The sequence below is a fragment of the Nanorana parkeri genome, unplaced genomic scaffold (assembly GCF_000935625.1).
Source record: "Nanorana parkeri isolate BGI_ZX_2015 unplaced genomic scaffold, ASM93562v1 scaffold576, whole genome shotgun sequence".
Classification (NCBI taxonomy): domain Eukaryota; kingdom Metazoa; phylum Chordata; class Amphibia; order Anura; family Dicroglossidae; genus Nanorana; species Nanorana parkeri.
This window is the reverse complement of record NW_017306844.1, coordinates 737,295-749,259: the sequence shown is the minus strand read 5'-3', so window position 1 is coordinate 749,259 and position 11,965 is coordinate 737,295. Positions and strand designations below refer to the sequence as shown.

At 49.2% G+C, this 11,965-nt stretch overlaps 6 non-coding genes across 6 annotated transcripts; all 6 read right to left on the bottom strand.

The window, feature by feature from the left end:
- Positions 1 to 7,322: 7,322 nt before the first annotated feature.
- Positions 7,323 to 7,395, bottom strand: TRNAK-UUU. The gene has a single exon. It is a non-coding gene; the product is annotated as a tRNA-Lys (tRNA).
- Positions 7,396 to 7,749: 354 nt separating this feature from the next.
- On the bottom strand, positions 7,750 to 7,822 carry TRNAK-UUU. Its single transcript has one exon. It is a non-coding gene; the product is annotated as a tRNA-Lys (tRNA).
- Positions 7,823 to 9,056: 1,234 nt separating this feature from the next.
- Positions 9,057 to 9,129, bottom strand: TRNAK-UUU. The gene has a single exon. It is a non-coding gene; the product is annotated as a tRNA-Lys (tRNA).
- A 1,234-nt stretch (positions 9,130 to 10,363) lies between these two features.
- TRNAK-UUU lies at positions 10,364 to 10,436 on the bottom strand. Its single transcript has one exon. It is a non-coding gene; the product is annotated as a tRNA-Lys (tRNA).
- A 692-nt stretch (positions 10,437 to 11,128) lies between these two features.
- Positions 11,129 to 11,201, bottom strand: TRNAK-UUU. Its single transcript has one exon. It is a non-coding gene; the product is annotated as a tRNA-Lys (tRNA).
- A 357-nt stretch (positions 11,202 to 11,558) lies between these two features.
- On the bottom strand, positions 11,559 to 11,631 carry TRNAK-UUU. Its single transcript has one exon. It is a non-coding gene; the product is annotated as a tRNA-Lys (tRNA).
- Positions 11,632 to 11,965: the final 334 nt, after the last annotated feature.

The window sequence follows — 11,965 nt, the reverse complement described above, 5'->3', positions numbered from 1 at the left end:
TGTTGGTGAATTTTATTGGCCAACTGGTGAAATGGGTGGCACTGATGCCTTATGCCAGGGATGGCCAAACTCTAGCCCTCCAGCATCTCTCTCCGGGAGTCGTGACTGTGAGAATCTTACAAAGCCTCATGGGATTCATAGTTCCACCACAGCTGGAGGGCCGCAGTTTGGCCATCCCTGCCTTATGCTGCCATAAAGTCAGGGGAGGAGACTTTTGAAAGAATTTCACAATGGGCTATAAATTCATTTGAGAATAAAGATCATTTAACACATAGGCTGCCTGCTTCATTCTTCTCTCAAAACTATACTGATTTGGATACACAAATAAATGTGGGTCCTGTTTTGCTGATGCCAACAGGAATAAGGACAACAATAGCCTACAGGTAATCTCCTTAATGAAGCAGGTGTTCCAGGAGTCCCTGCAGGAGTTTGCTGCTGTCAATCGGGCAGGGGATCTACAGGAAGCATCCACCTCTGCTCACGGGAGACAGGATGCGGAGCAAAGTTCCCATAGAGAGGCTCCGCAAAGGATCATACTATCCGACTCGGAATATCGATCCGAGGAAGAAGAGCCGGATGGCTTTGACTTTGCATTGGTGCCTTCATTTATCAAGTCCGTGCAGCACGCTCTTCTATGGGAAGATGATGCTGTGGAACCAGACCACAAGCGTAAGTTTTTCAAACATAAAAAAAGAACCATGTAGTTTTCTGTTCTTCAAGGAGATCAAGGATCTCATCTCAGAGGAATGGGAGAACGTGGAACGCAAGTCAGGGCTGTGTAATCGTTTTGCAAAATTATACCCCTTCAAGAAGGATGAAGTCAAATACCTGGATGAATCTCCAGTAGTTGATGCCGCCTTAATGAGGCTGGCGAGGCATGTAACGCTGCCCCTTGATAATGCGGTAACCTTCCGTGATGTCCTTGATTTGAAGAAAGTGTATCTCACGGCAGGGGATGGCTGTAAAACAGCCATGGCCTTAGCAGTGACCTTAAAGGCCCTTGAGGTTTGGGTAACAGAGACTGAGACAGTGGTATCCAGTGATCTCGGTAAAACCGAGATCATGGAGTCTCTCAGGCATATCAGACTTTCCTCAGCCTTTATTGCAGAAGCGGTGGTTGATTTTGTCCGCTCTATGGCAAGAATCATGTTATCTGCAGTGACTGGTATACGAGCCCTTTGGCTTCAACCATGGGTCGCAGATCTGACCTCCAAGCAGGGATGGTGCAAAATCCCCTTCGAGGGTCAATCCCTCTTTGGGAGCAAGTTGAAAACAGCCATCTCTAAAGCCACAGGAGGAAAGTCCAGCTTTATTCCACAGGATCGGTGGCTCCTTCGCCAGAAGAATGCACGTTTCCAGGGCCGAGCACCACGATTTAATAGGGACACAAGGTCCTGCAAACCCCGGAAGGAGTATCGCAGGCCATGGAAAGCCTCAGCAGCAAGAGCCAAGAGGACCCCTGCGACCTCGACGCCAGATGGCCCGAAGTCCTTTTGAAGTTTTGCCCGCTCCAATCTGCCTTGTGGGAGCCAGGTTCAGGCAGGTTTGGGCAGACAACGTAAAGGACCAGTGGGTGGTGTCCACCGTCTCCGACGTACATACGTGGAGATTCCACAGGGTACCAGGTACAAGGATTGTGACCACCAGGGTTCCCGCTGGGATACATCAAAGGACCATATTAGAAGCCTACGTTCAAACCCTGTTACAACAAGGACCAGCGATAGAAGTGCCTGCCCAGGAACGATTTTCGGGGCTTTATTCTCCTTTATTCCTAGTCCAGAAGAAAAACGGAGAATGGAGACCCGTTATCAACCTCAGGTGGCTCAACAAGCACATTTTGAGGGAACGCTTCAAGATGGAGTCTCTCCCTACAATCTTGACTGGCTTCTTTCCGAAGACTTGAAAGACGTATACTTACATGTGCCGGTACACCCGCAGTTCCAGTGCTTCCTTTGGTTCTCTGTGGGCCAACTGCACCTACAATTTGTTTGTTTGCCCTAAGGCCTCACAACATCGCCAAGGGTTTTCACGAATATACTACTGGCCCTGGTGGCTTATCTGCGAGAGCAAGGGGTGAGAATCCTCCACTATCTGGAGGACATCCTAGTACCCAGCCAGGATTGGGAGAAGTTGCTGATCCACCGGGAACTGGTTCTCGCCACCCTCAACGCCTTTTGGATGGCTGATCAACAAAGAAAAAAGCCATCTTTCGCCCATGCAAGATCTTGTGCACCTAGAGGCAAGGGTGGATACGGTGAAGGCCTCCATTGCTCTACCTCCGGAGAAGGTGCCGATCATTCGGCAGAGAATTTCCAAGGCCCTTGGTGCTACGACCCTGTCGGCAAGACAATGCTTACAGGTGGTCGGCACTATGATCGCGACTACCCCCATGGTGAAGTGAGCCTTACGGAGGGGGGTTTCAGAACGGCTTCCTAAGACGATGGTGCACGGAGCTTCTTGATCAGAGGATCTTAGTGAGCCCTTCCATGAAACGGAGTCTGTTGTGGTGGCTTCAAGATGGCAACCTCCTTTGCAGCCATTCTCTTCTTTCGACACAGTGGGTCGTGATCACGACGGATGCCAGCAACTCAGGCTGGGGTGCAGTCTGCCTAGCTCAGACATTGCAGGGGAAGTGGAGCTTCCCGGCTGCGAGCATAGTATCGAATGTTTTGGAACTGAGGGCGGCCTTTCAGGCTCTTTGAGCATTCAGACCCTTGATCGAGGGTCGCTCAGTTCTCCTACACATGGACAACACTACGGCAGTAGCATACGTCAAGCACCAAGGTGGCATGCACAGTCTCACGCTCACACGAGAAATCGCTCCAATCATGACATGGGCCCAAGAACATCTGAATCTGCTTTCAGCGGTATACGTGCCAGGGAAAAAAATGTCCAGGCGGACTTCCTATCCAGATGGGATTTGGACAACAACGAATGGTCCCTGTCTCCCCAAGTCTTCCAGACCCTGATGGAATGGGCTTTTTTGCCACAGGCAGACCTGTTTGTGTCACGGGAGAATGCGAAGGTGGCAACATTTTTCTCCCGACTACCATGCCCATAGGGCGGCAGCTACGGACGCACTGACCGCGGATAAAGTTTCGGACGGCTTACGCCTTTCCCCCAGTGCCTCTCATTCTGGCCTTCCTGAGAAGACTCCAGAGAGAGAGAGGGTCCTGATTCTGGCAGTTATTCCGAACTGGCCGTGTAGCCCCTGGTACTCGCTTCTCAGGGAGCTGACAGTGGGCAGTCTTGTCTACCCTGCCGTTGTCCAGAGACCTGCTGACGCAGGGTCCATTCTTCCATCCGGCACCCGAATGCCTTTGTCTGACCGCCTGGATGTTGAGAGGCAGAGGTTAGAGGACCAGGGATGTTCAGCCACTGTCGTGTCCACGCTGCTTAAGGCCAGAAAGGCAAGCACCAACAAATCTTATAATAGAGTGTGGACGAAGTTTCTTGAGTTTGCATCCCAACATGATTTCTCCCCGGAAGCCCCTTGGGTCACGCATGTCCTTGATTTTCTTCAAAGGGGTCTCGACATGCAGTTGAGTTCCAGTACCCTCAAGGGACATATTTCAGCTCTATCTGCCTTCACTGGGACGCAATGGGCAATGGAGCCCTTGATTGTTACGTTTTTTTAAGGCAGTCATTCGGTTGAGAACTCCCAGGAAACTACTCTTCCCCAAGTGGGATCTCCCACTGGTCTTGGATTTTCTTGCATCAGATATCTTTGAGACGGGTGTCTCATTGGAGCTTCTAACCTTCAAAACAGTTTTTGTGGTGGCCGTCTCCTCAGCCAGGAGGGTCTCGGAGCTTGCGCCTCTCAGCTACAAGGAGCCCTTCATCACTTATACTACAGGGTAGTATTGGTACCCATTTTGGGTTTTGTGCCAAAGGTGGCTTCAAAATTCCATCTTCTGCCGGAGATAGTGCTCCCTACCCTCAACTCACAGGTGAAAGGACAAGCAAGCAGACTTGATGTAGGTGGGACCCTAAGCCTATATTTTTCAGCTACAGCAAGTATCCGCACCACATATCACTTGTTCGTGACTCCGACAGGACAAACAAGGGCTCCAAGGCGTCAATCTGGATGATCACCTCTGGATGGTGAAGGTGATCTCCTTGGCCTACAAATCCAAGGGGTTGGCAACTCCTCAGTCAGTCACAGCTCACTCTACACGTGGCATTTCCGCCTCGTGGGCGGCTTCTTATCTGGTGTCACCTGAAACGATATGTAAAGCGGCCACTTGGTGCATACGTTCATGAAGCATTGCTGCGTCAAGCCCACTGCATTAACGACAGTCGGGTTTGGGCGCAGTGTTCTTTCTTTGGGTCATTCTGCAGTGTTCTTTCTTTTGGCATTACCCGCCTGTGTGTTGGTCCAGTTATTTCCCATTTGTGTGCTGACATGGAGCGGTCAGGGAAAACAGGAAAATTGTATTTCATACTTACCGCAATTTTCCTTTCCTGACCGCTCCATGGCAGCACAGGGTTCCCGCGCAGCCGGAGTACTAGTAACGTAACGCTGGATGCTGCTGGGGGTGTCATTTTTAAGAGAATTAAGAGCCTATCAGAGTGGTAGGGAGGCGGAGCTCTGCCATTTATGTGCTGCCATGGAGCGGTCAGGAAAGGAAAATTGCGGTAAGTATGAAATACAATTTTCCTGTTTTCTGTCAATGGACTCCAAAAAAAGTACAAATATCCAATTTTCGTTCTTGTTTATTGAAGGAGTCAAGAATTTTTTTTCTCATAAATGACATGCAAAATCCAACTGAGAGGTAGGAACAAATCAAACAAACACTAACAATTCAATAAGATACCTTTTCATAAAGACACCTAAAGTAACAAATTCTGGGAATCATCACCCCAAAAGGGTCGTTAGAGCTCTGTGCTAATTTCCTGTTTAATTATATTTATTGGTTTTCAGCTGAATAACAGCATTACATAATAAGAGAAATACAGGTATAAATTGACGATCAACAATCACATATAGGTGGAGCACAAGTTGGGGTTCTTGAGGATATAGCTAGTAATAAAAAAGAGTGAGTAGCAAGAGAAGAGTAGAAGCAGTTAAACAGAAGAAAAAGGGAAAGCGAAGAACTGAGATGAAAAGATGTGGTGTTGGGCCTCCATTTAAAAAAAATGCATGGTTATAGAGAGGTTCAACTAAAGGTGCCCCTACAATGGCTGAATTCTGGCCGTTTTTTTTATGTACCGGCTGAAATTCGGCCAGTGTATGAGGCTGTCGGTTCCCTTTCAGCCTGCATGAAGGAGGCGGCTGAAAAATCTTCGTACGATCAGAGCCAGCAGCCAATGAGCTGCCTGCTCTGGTCGAGGTATTCTGACAGGTGCCGTTTGTGCTGATGGAGAAATCGCGTCAATTTCTTCCTTTCAGCCTGCGGGTTTAACAAAAGAAATTGACAGGTGTATGGCCAGCTTTACTGTTGCGAGTGAAGTGTGTGTATTGGAGCCATGTAGGGCTGCAGCTAACGATTATTTTCATAATCGATTAGTTAGCCGATTATTGAGTTCGATTAATCGGATAAAAACAAAAAGGCTCCAGTGATGGGACTACTAGTTTGTATTGAGATTGTAGTCCATCACAGGAGCAAGCTTGGAGCGGTGGAAGTAAAAAAAAAGTGTGGTGTTTAATATAAACATTATACAGCGGCGCAATGCAGAATACCAGCAGCTTTAGAGGAATACACCAAATCGCAGCAATAGTACATTATACTATAATGCACTATTGCTTGGATTTGTAGTCCTCTGTAGCTGCTTGTATTCTGCATTGCACTGTATGTAATGTATTATTGCTGGGATCTGATGAATTCCTCTATAGCTGGTGTTATTGGAGAGAACGGATATGATGGTGGAATGGGGTGCAGAGGACGGGTATGATGGTGGAATGGAGTGCAGGGAAGGAGAGGATGGGTATGATGGTGGAATGGAGTGCAGGGATGGAGAGGACGATATTCCTCTATAGCTGGTGTTATTGGGCAATGCAGAATACCAGCAGCTTTAGAGGAATACACCAGGGTATGATGGTGGAATGGAGTGCAGGGAAGGAGAGGATGGGTATGATGGTGGAATGGAGTGCAGGGATGGAGAGGACGAGTATGATGGAGCCAAAAGAAGCAGGGGGCCGAGTGAGTGGAAGCGGAAGCTTCTGGAGGCGAGGAAAGCTGCCATAGACAAAAATTGTTGGGAAACAGTTAGCCAAGCTCTGCGTAGCCCTGGGTGCAACAGTCAGCTTCAGCCACTTATTTTTCTGGGTCAGATAGGTGGAATTTGAGAGTCTCCTACCCGTCATGAAGACAGCTCAACTATCAGCCAGCGAGCAGTTATAAAGAAGTGAATAAAGACAACCAGGCCTGAGGACTTGAACCCTGGACCCTCAGATTAAAAGTCTGATGCGCTACCGACTGAGCTATCCGGGCTCTGAGGTGCTTTGGCGGATAGCGATCCAAGCTGCTTGCTATTGAACGTCTACAGCGGAAAAATCAGAACAATTGAGAGCCAAAAGAAGCAGGAGGCCAAGTGACTGGAAGCGGAAGCTTCTGGAGGCGAGGAAAGCTGCCATAGACAAACGTTGTTGGGAAACAGTTAGCCAAGCTCTGCGTAGCCCTGGGTGCACCAGTCAGCTTCAGCCACTTATTTTTCTGGGTCAGATAGGTGGAATTTGAGAGTCTCCTACCCGTCATGAAGACAGCTCAACTATCAGCCAGCGAGCAGTTCTAAAAAAGTGAATGAAGAAAACCAGGCCTGCCAATCAAGGACCTCCCATTTGCCGAAAGCACATCGCCCAAACAGGGACTTGAACCCTGGACCCTCAGATTAAAAGTCTGATGCTCTAAAGCAGGGGTAGCCAAACTCCGGCCCTCCAGCTGTGGTGAAACTACAAATCCATGATGCATCTGTCTCCGGGAGTCATGTCTGTGAGAATCTTGTAATGTTAGTATTAGCATTTGAAAAGGCTAAGGAGAATCTAAAGGAAGCGGCACCTAGATGTCGGATTGGTTTCTCCCAAAGCAGCCCTCAAGGAACCCTGAATGTGCATGTTCTGTTGCACTGCATAAAAAGGAGTGAGGTGGAACAATTGGGGTGCTTTGCTGAAAGACTTACTAGGCAGCGCTCCAAAACTGGAGCAAAGGAAAGCTGTCACGTATTTTTCTGGGTCAGATTACAGAAGCCCAGATAGGTGGAATTTGAGAGTCTCCTACCCGTCACAAAGACAGCTCAACTCGCAGCCAGCGATCAGTCCCAAAGAAGTGCATAAAGACAACCAGGCCTGCCGGTCAAGGACCTCCCAGTTGCAGAAAGCCCAGCGCCCGAACAGGGACTTGAAACCTGGACCCTCAGATTAAAAGTCTGATGCTCTACCGACTGAGCTATCCAGGCTCTGAGATACTTTGGTGGATGCCGATCCAGCTATTGGACGTCTACAGCGGAAAAATCAGAACAATTGAGAGCCAAAAGAAGCAGGAGGCCAAGTGACTGGAAGCGGAAGCTTCTGGAGGCGAGGAAAGCTGCCATAGACAAAAATTGTTGGGAAACAGTTAGCCAAGCTCTGCGTAGCCCTGGGTGCACCAGTCAGCTTCAGCCACTTATTTTTCTGGGTCAGATAGGTGGAATTTGAGAGTCTCCTACCCGTCATGAAGACAGCTCAACTATCAGCGAGCGAGCAGTTATAAAGAAGTAAATAAAGACAACCTGGCCTGAGAATCAAGGACCTCCCATTTGCCGAAAGCTCAGCGCCCAAAATGGGACTTGAACCCTGGACCCTCAGATTAAAAGTCTGATGCTCTACCGACTGAGCTATCGGGGGTCTGACATGCTTTGGCGGATAGCGATCCAAGCTGCTTGCTACTGGACGTCTACAGTGGAAAAATCAGAAAAATGAAGAGCCAAAAGAAGCAGGGGGCCGAATGAGTGGAAGCGGAAGCTTCTGGGATGCCAAGGTTTGCCAGTCCTTCCCTCCCATCCATTATCCTGGGACAAATTGGAGAAAGAAGAAAAAGGGAGAATCTCTCCTGCGAGCGAGATAGCTCGCCTTGCAGATAGGGTCCATTCCGGTAGGGGCAGAGAACGCACCAACTTTGGATCTTAGTTTTACCTAGCGATCAGGTAGAGTCCACGCTGACTGAGAGACAAGCAGAGAATCAGTGCCACGTCCCTAACCCACAGCATTCTACCAAGGTTGCTTGACTACTCCAAAGCTCTTTTTTGGGCGTCCCCGGGCCAGTGACACCTTGCCTTAAAACGACAAGGTTTCAGTCAGCATCTAGGAAGCCACCCTTCACCTGCTATTACAAACACATTGCTCAGTCTCCTCAGAGACTCTCAAAAATTGCCAGTGCTGACTATATTTCAAGTCATCACGGCGGGGTATTGGGAAAAGTTTTCAATTAGCAATAATCACGCCTCGGATGGACCTCATTGGCTATGATACTGCCACTGCGCAAAGCTAACCCATCCAACGCCAAACCAATATCTGCCCTTCCTTGGAGAAGGAAATGACATTGGGGAGAGACACCTAAGTGTCATTTGGTGGGCCGCTGAGCATTCTGGGACCGGACATGCTAATGAAACCCAGGACACTTCTAAGCGCGTATTGTTTTACCTCCTGATTAGTATTAGCATTTGAAAAGGCTAAGGAGAATCTAAAGGAAGCGGCACCTAGATGTCGGATTGGTTTCTCCCAAAGCAGCCCTCAAGGAACCCTGAATGTGCATGTTCTGTTGCACTGCATAAAAAGGAGTGAGGTGGAACAATTGGGGTGCTTTGCTGAAAGGCTTACTAGGCAGCACTCCAAAACTGGAGCCGAGGAAAGCTGCCAAGCTGCTGTTAAGAGACAGTTGGCCAACTCTGCCTGCGTAGCCCTGGGTGCACCTGTCACGTATTTTTCTGTGTCAGATTACAGAAGCCCAGATAGGTGGAATTTGAGAGTCTCCTACCCGTCACGAAGACAGCTCAACTTGAAGCCAGCGATCAGTCCCAAAGAAGTGCATGAAGACAACCAGGCCTGCCGATCAAGGACCTCCCAGTTGCCAAAAGCCCAGCGCCCGAACAGGGACTTGAACCCTGGACCCTCAGATTAAAAGTCTGATGCTCTACCGACTGAGCTATCCGGGCTCTGAGATGCTTCGGCGGATAGCGATCCAAGCTGCTTGCTATTGGACGTCTACAGTGGAAAAATCAGAAAAATGAAGAGCCAAAAGAAGCAGGGGGCCGAATGAGTGGAAGCGGAAGCTTCTGGGATGCCAAGGTTTGCCAGTCCTTCCCTCCCATCCATTATCCTGGGACAAATTGGAGAAAGAAGAAAAAGGGAGAATCTCTCCTGCGAGCGAGATAGCTCGCCTTGCAGATAGGGTCCATTCCGGTAGGGGCAGAGAACGCACCAACTTTGGATCTTAGTTTTACCTAGCGATCAGGTAGAGTCCACGCTGACTGAGAGACAAGCAGAGAATCAGTGCCACGTCCCTAACCCACAGCATTCTACCAAGGTTGCTTGACTACTCCAAAGCTCTTTTTTGGGCGTCCCCGGGCCAGTGACACCTTGCCTTAAAACGACAAGGTTTCAGTCAGCATCTAGGAAGCCACCCTTCACCTGCTATTACAAACACATTGCTCAGTCTCCTCAGAGACTCTCAAAAATTGCCAGTGCTGACTATATTTCAAGTCATCACGGCGGGGTATTGGGAAAAGTTTTCAATTAGCAATAATCACGCCTCGGATGGACCTCATTGGCTATGATACTGCCACTGCGCAAAGCTAACCCATCCAACGCCAAACCAATATCTGCCCTTCCTTGGAGAAGGAAATGACATTGGGGAGAGACCCCTAAGTGTCATTTGGTGGGCCGCTGAGCATTCTGGGACCGGACATGCTAATGAAACCCAGGACACTTCTAAGCGCGTATTGTTTTACCTCCTGATTAGTATTAGCATTTGAAAAGGCTAAGGAGAATCTAAAGGAAGCGGCACCTAGATGTCGGATTGGTTTCTCCCAAAGCAGCCCTCAAGGAACCCTGAATGTGCATGTTCTGTTGCACTGCATAAAAAGGAGTGAGGTGGAACAATTGGGGTGCTTTGCTGAAAGGCTTACTAGGCAGCGCTCCAAAACTGGAGCCGAGGAAAGCTGCCAAGCTGCTGTTAAGAGACAGTTGGCCAACTCTGCCTGCGTAGCCCTGGGTGCACCTGTCACGTATTTTTCTGTGTCAGATTACAGAAGCCCAGATAGGTGGAATTTGAGAGTCTCCTACCCGTCACGAAGACAGCTCAACTTGAAGCCAGCGATCAGTCCCAAAGAAGTGCATGAAGACAACCAGGCCTGCCGATCAAGGACCTCCCAGTTGCCAAAAGCCCAGCGCCCGAACAGGGACTTGAACCCTGGACCCTCAGATTAAAAGTCTGATGCTCTACCGACTGAGCTATCCGGGCTCTGAGATGCTTCGGCGGATAGCGATCCAAGCTGCTTGCTATTGGACGTCTACAGTGGAAAAATCAGAAAAATGAAGAGCCAAAAGAAGCAGGGGGCCGAATGAGTGGAAGCGGAAGCTTCTGGGATGCCAAGGTTTGCCAGTCCTTCCCTCCCATCCATTATCCTGGGACAAATTGGAGAAAGAAGAAAAAGGGAGAATCTCTCCTGCGAGCGAGATAGCTCGCCTTGCAGATAGGGTCCATTCCGGTAGGGGCAGAGAACGCACCAACTTTGGATCTTAGTTTTACCTAGCGATCAGGTAGAGTCCACGCTGACTGAGAGACAAGCAGAGAATCAGTGCCACATCCCTAACCCACAGCATTCTACCAAGGTTGCTTCACTACTCCAAAGATCTTTTTTGGGCGTCCCTGGGGCAGTGACACCTTGCCTTAAAACGACAAGGTTTCAGTCAGCATCTAGGAAGCCACCCTTCACCTGCTATTACAAACACATTCCTCAGTCCTGCGTAGCCCTGGGTGCACCTGTCACGTATTTTTCTGGGTCAGATTACAGAAGCCCAGATAGTTGGAATTTGAGAGTCTCCTACCCGTCACGAAGACAGCTCAACTCGCAGCCAGCGATCAGTCCCAAAGAAGTGCATAAAGACAACCAGGCCTGCCAATCAAGGACATCCCAGTTGCAGAAAGCCCAGCGCCCGAACAGGGACTTGAACCCTGGACCCTCAGATTAAAAGTCTGATGCTCTACCGACTGAGCTATCCAGGCTCTGAGATACTTTAGTGGATGCCGATCCAAGCTGCTTGCTATTGGACGTCTACAGCAGAAAAAATCAGAACAATTGAGAGCCAAAAGAAGCAGGAGGCCAAGTGACTGGAAGCGGAAGCTTCTGGAGGTGAGGAAAGCTGCCATAGACAAACAGTTAGCCAAGCTCTGCGTAGCCCTGGGTGCACCAGTCAGCTTCAGCCACTTATTTTTCTGGGTCAGATAGGTGGAATTTGAGAGTCTCCTACCCGTCATGAAGACAGCTCAACTATCAGCCAGCGAGCAGTTATAAAGAAGTGAATAAAGACAACCTGGCCTGAGAATCAAGGACCTCCGAAAGCTCATTTGCCGAAAGCTCAGCGCCCGAACAGGGACTTGAACCCTGGACCCTCAGATTAAAAGTCTGATGCTCTACCGACTGAGCTATCCGGGCTCTGAGATGCATCGGCAGATAGCGACCCAAGCTGCTTGCTATTGGACGTCTACAGTGGAAAAATCAGAAAAATGAAGAGCCAAAAGAAGCAGGGGGCCGAATGAGTGGAAGCGGAAGCTTCTGGGATGCCAAGGTTTGCCAGTCCTTCCCTCCCATCCATTATCCTGGGACAAATTGGAGAAAGAAGAAAAAGGGAGAATCTCTCATGCGAGCGAGATAGCTCGCCTTGCAGATAGGGTCCATTCCGGTAGGGGCAGAGAACGCACCAACTTTGGATCTTAGTTTTACCTACAATCAGGTAGAGTCCACGCTGACTGAGAGACAAGCAGAGAAT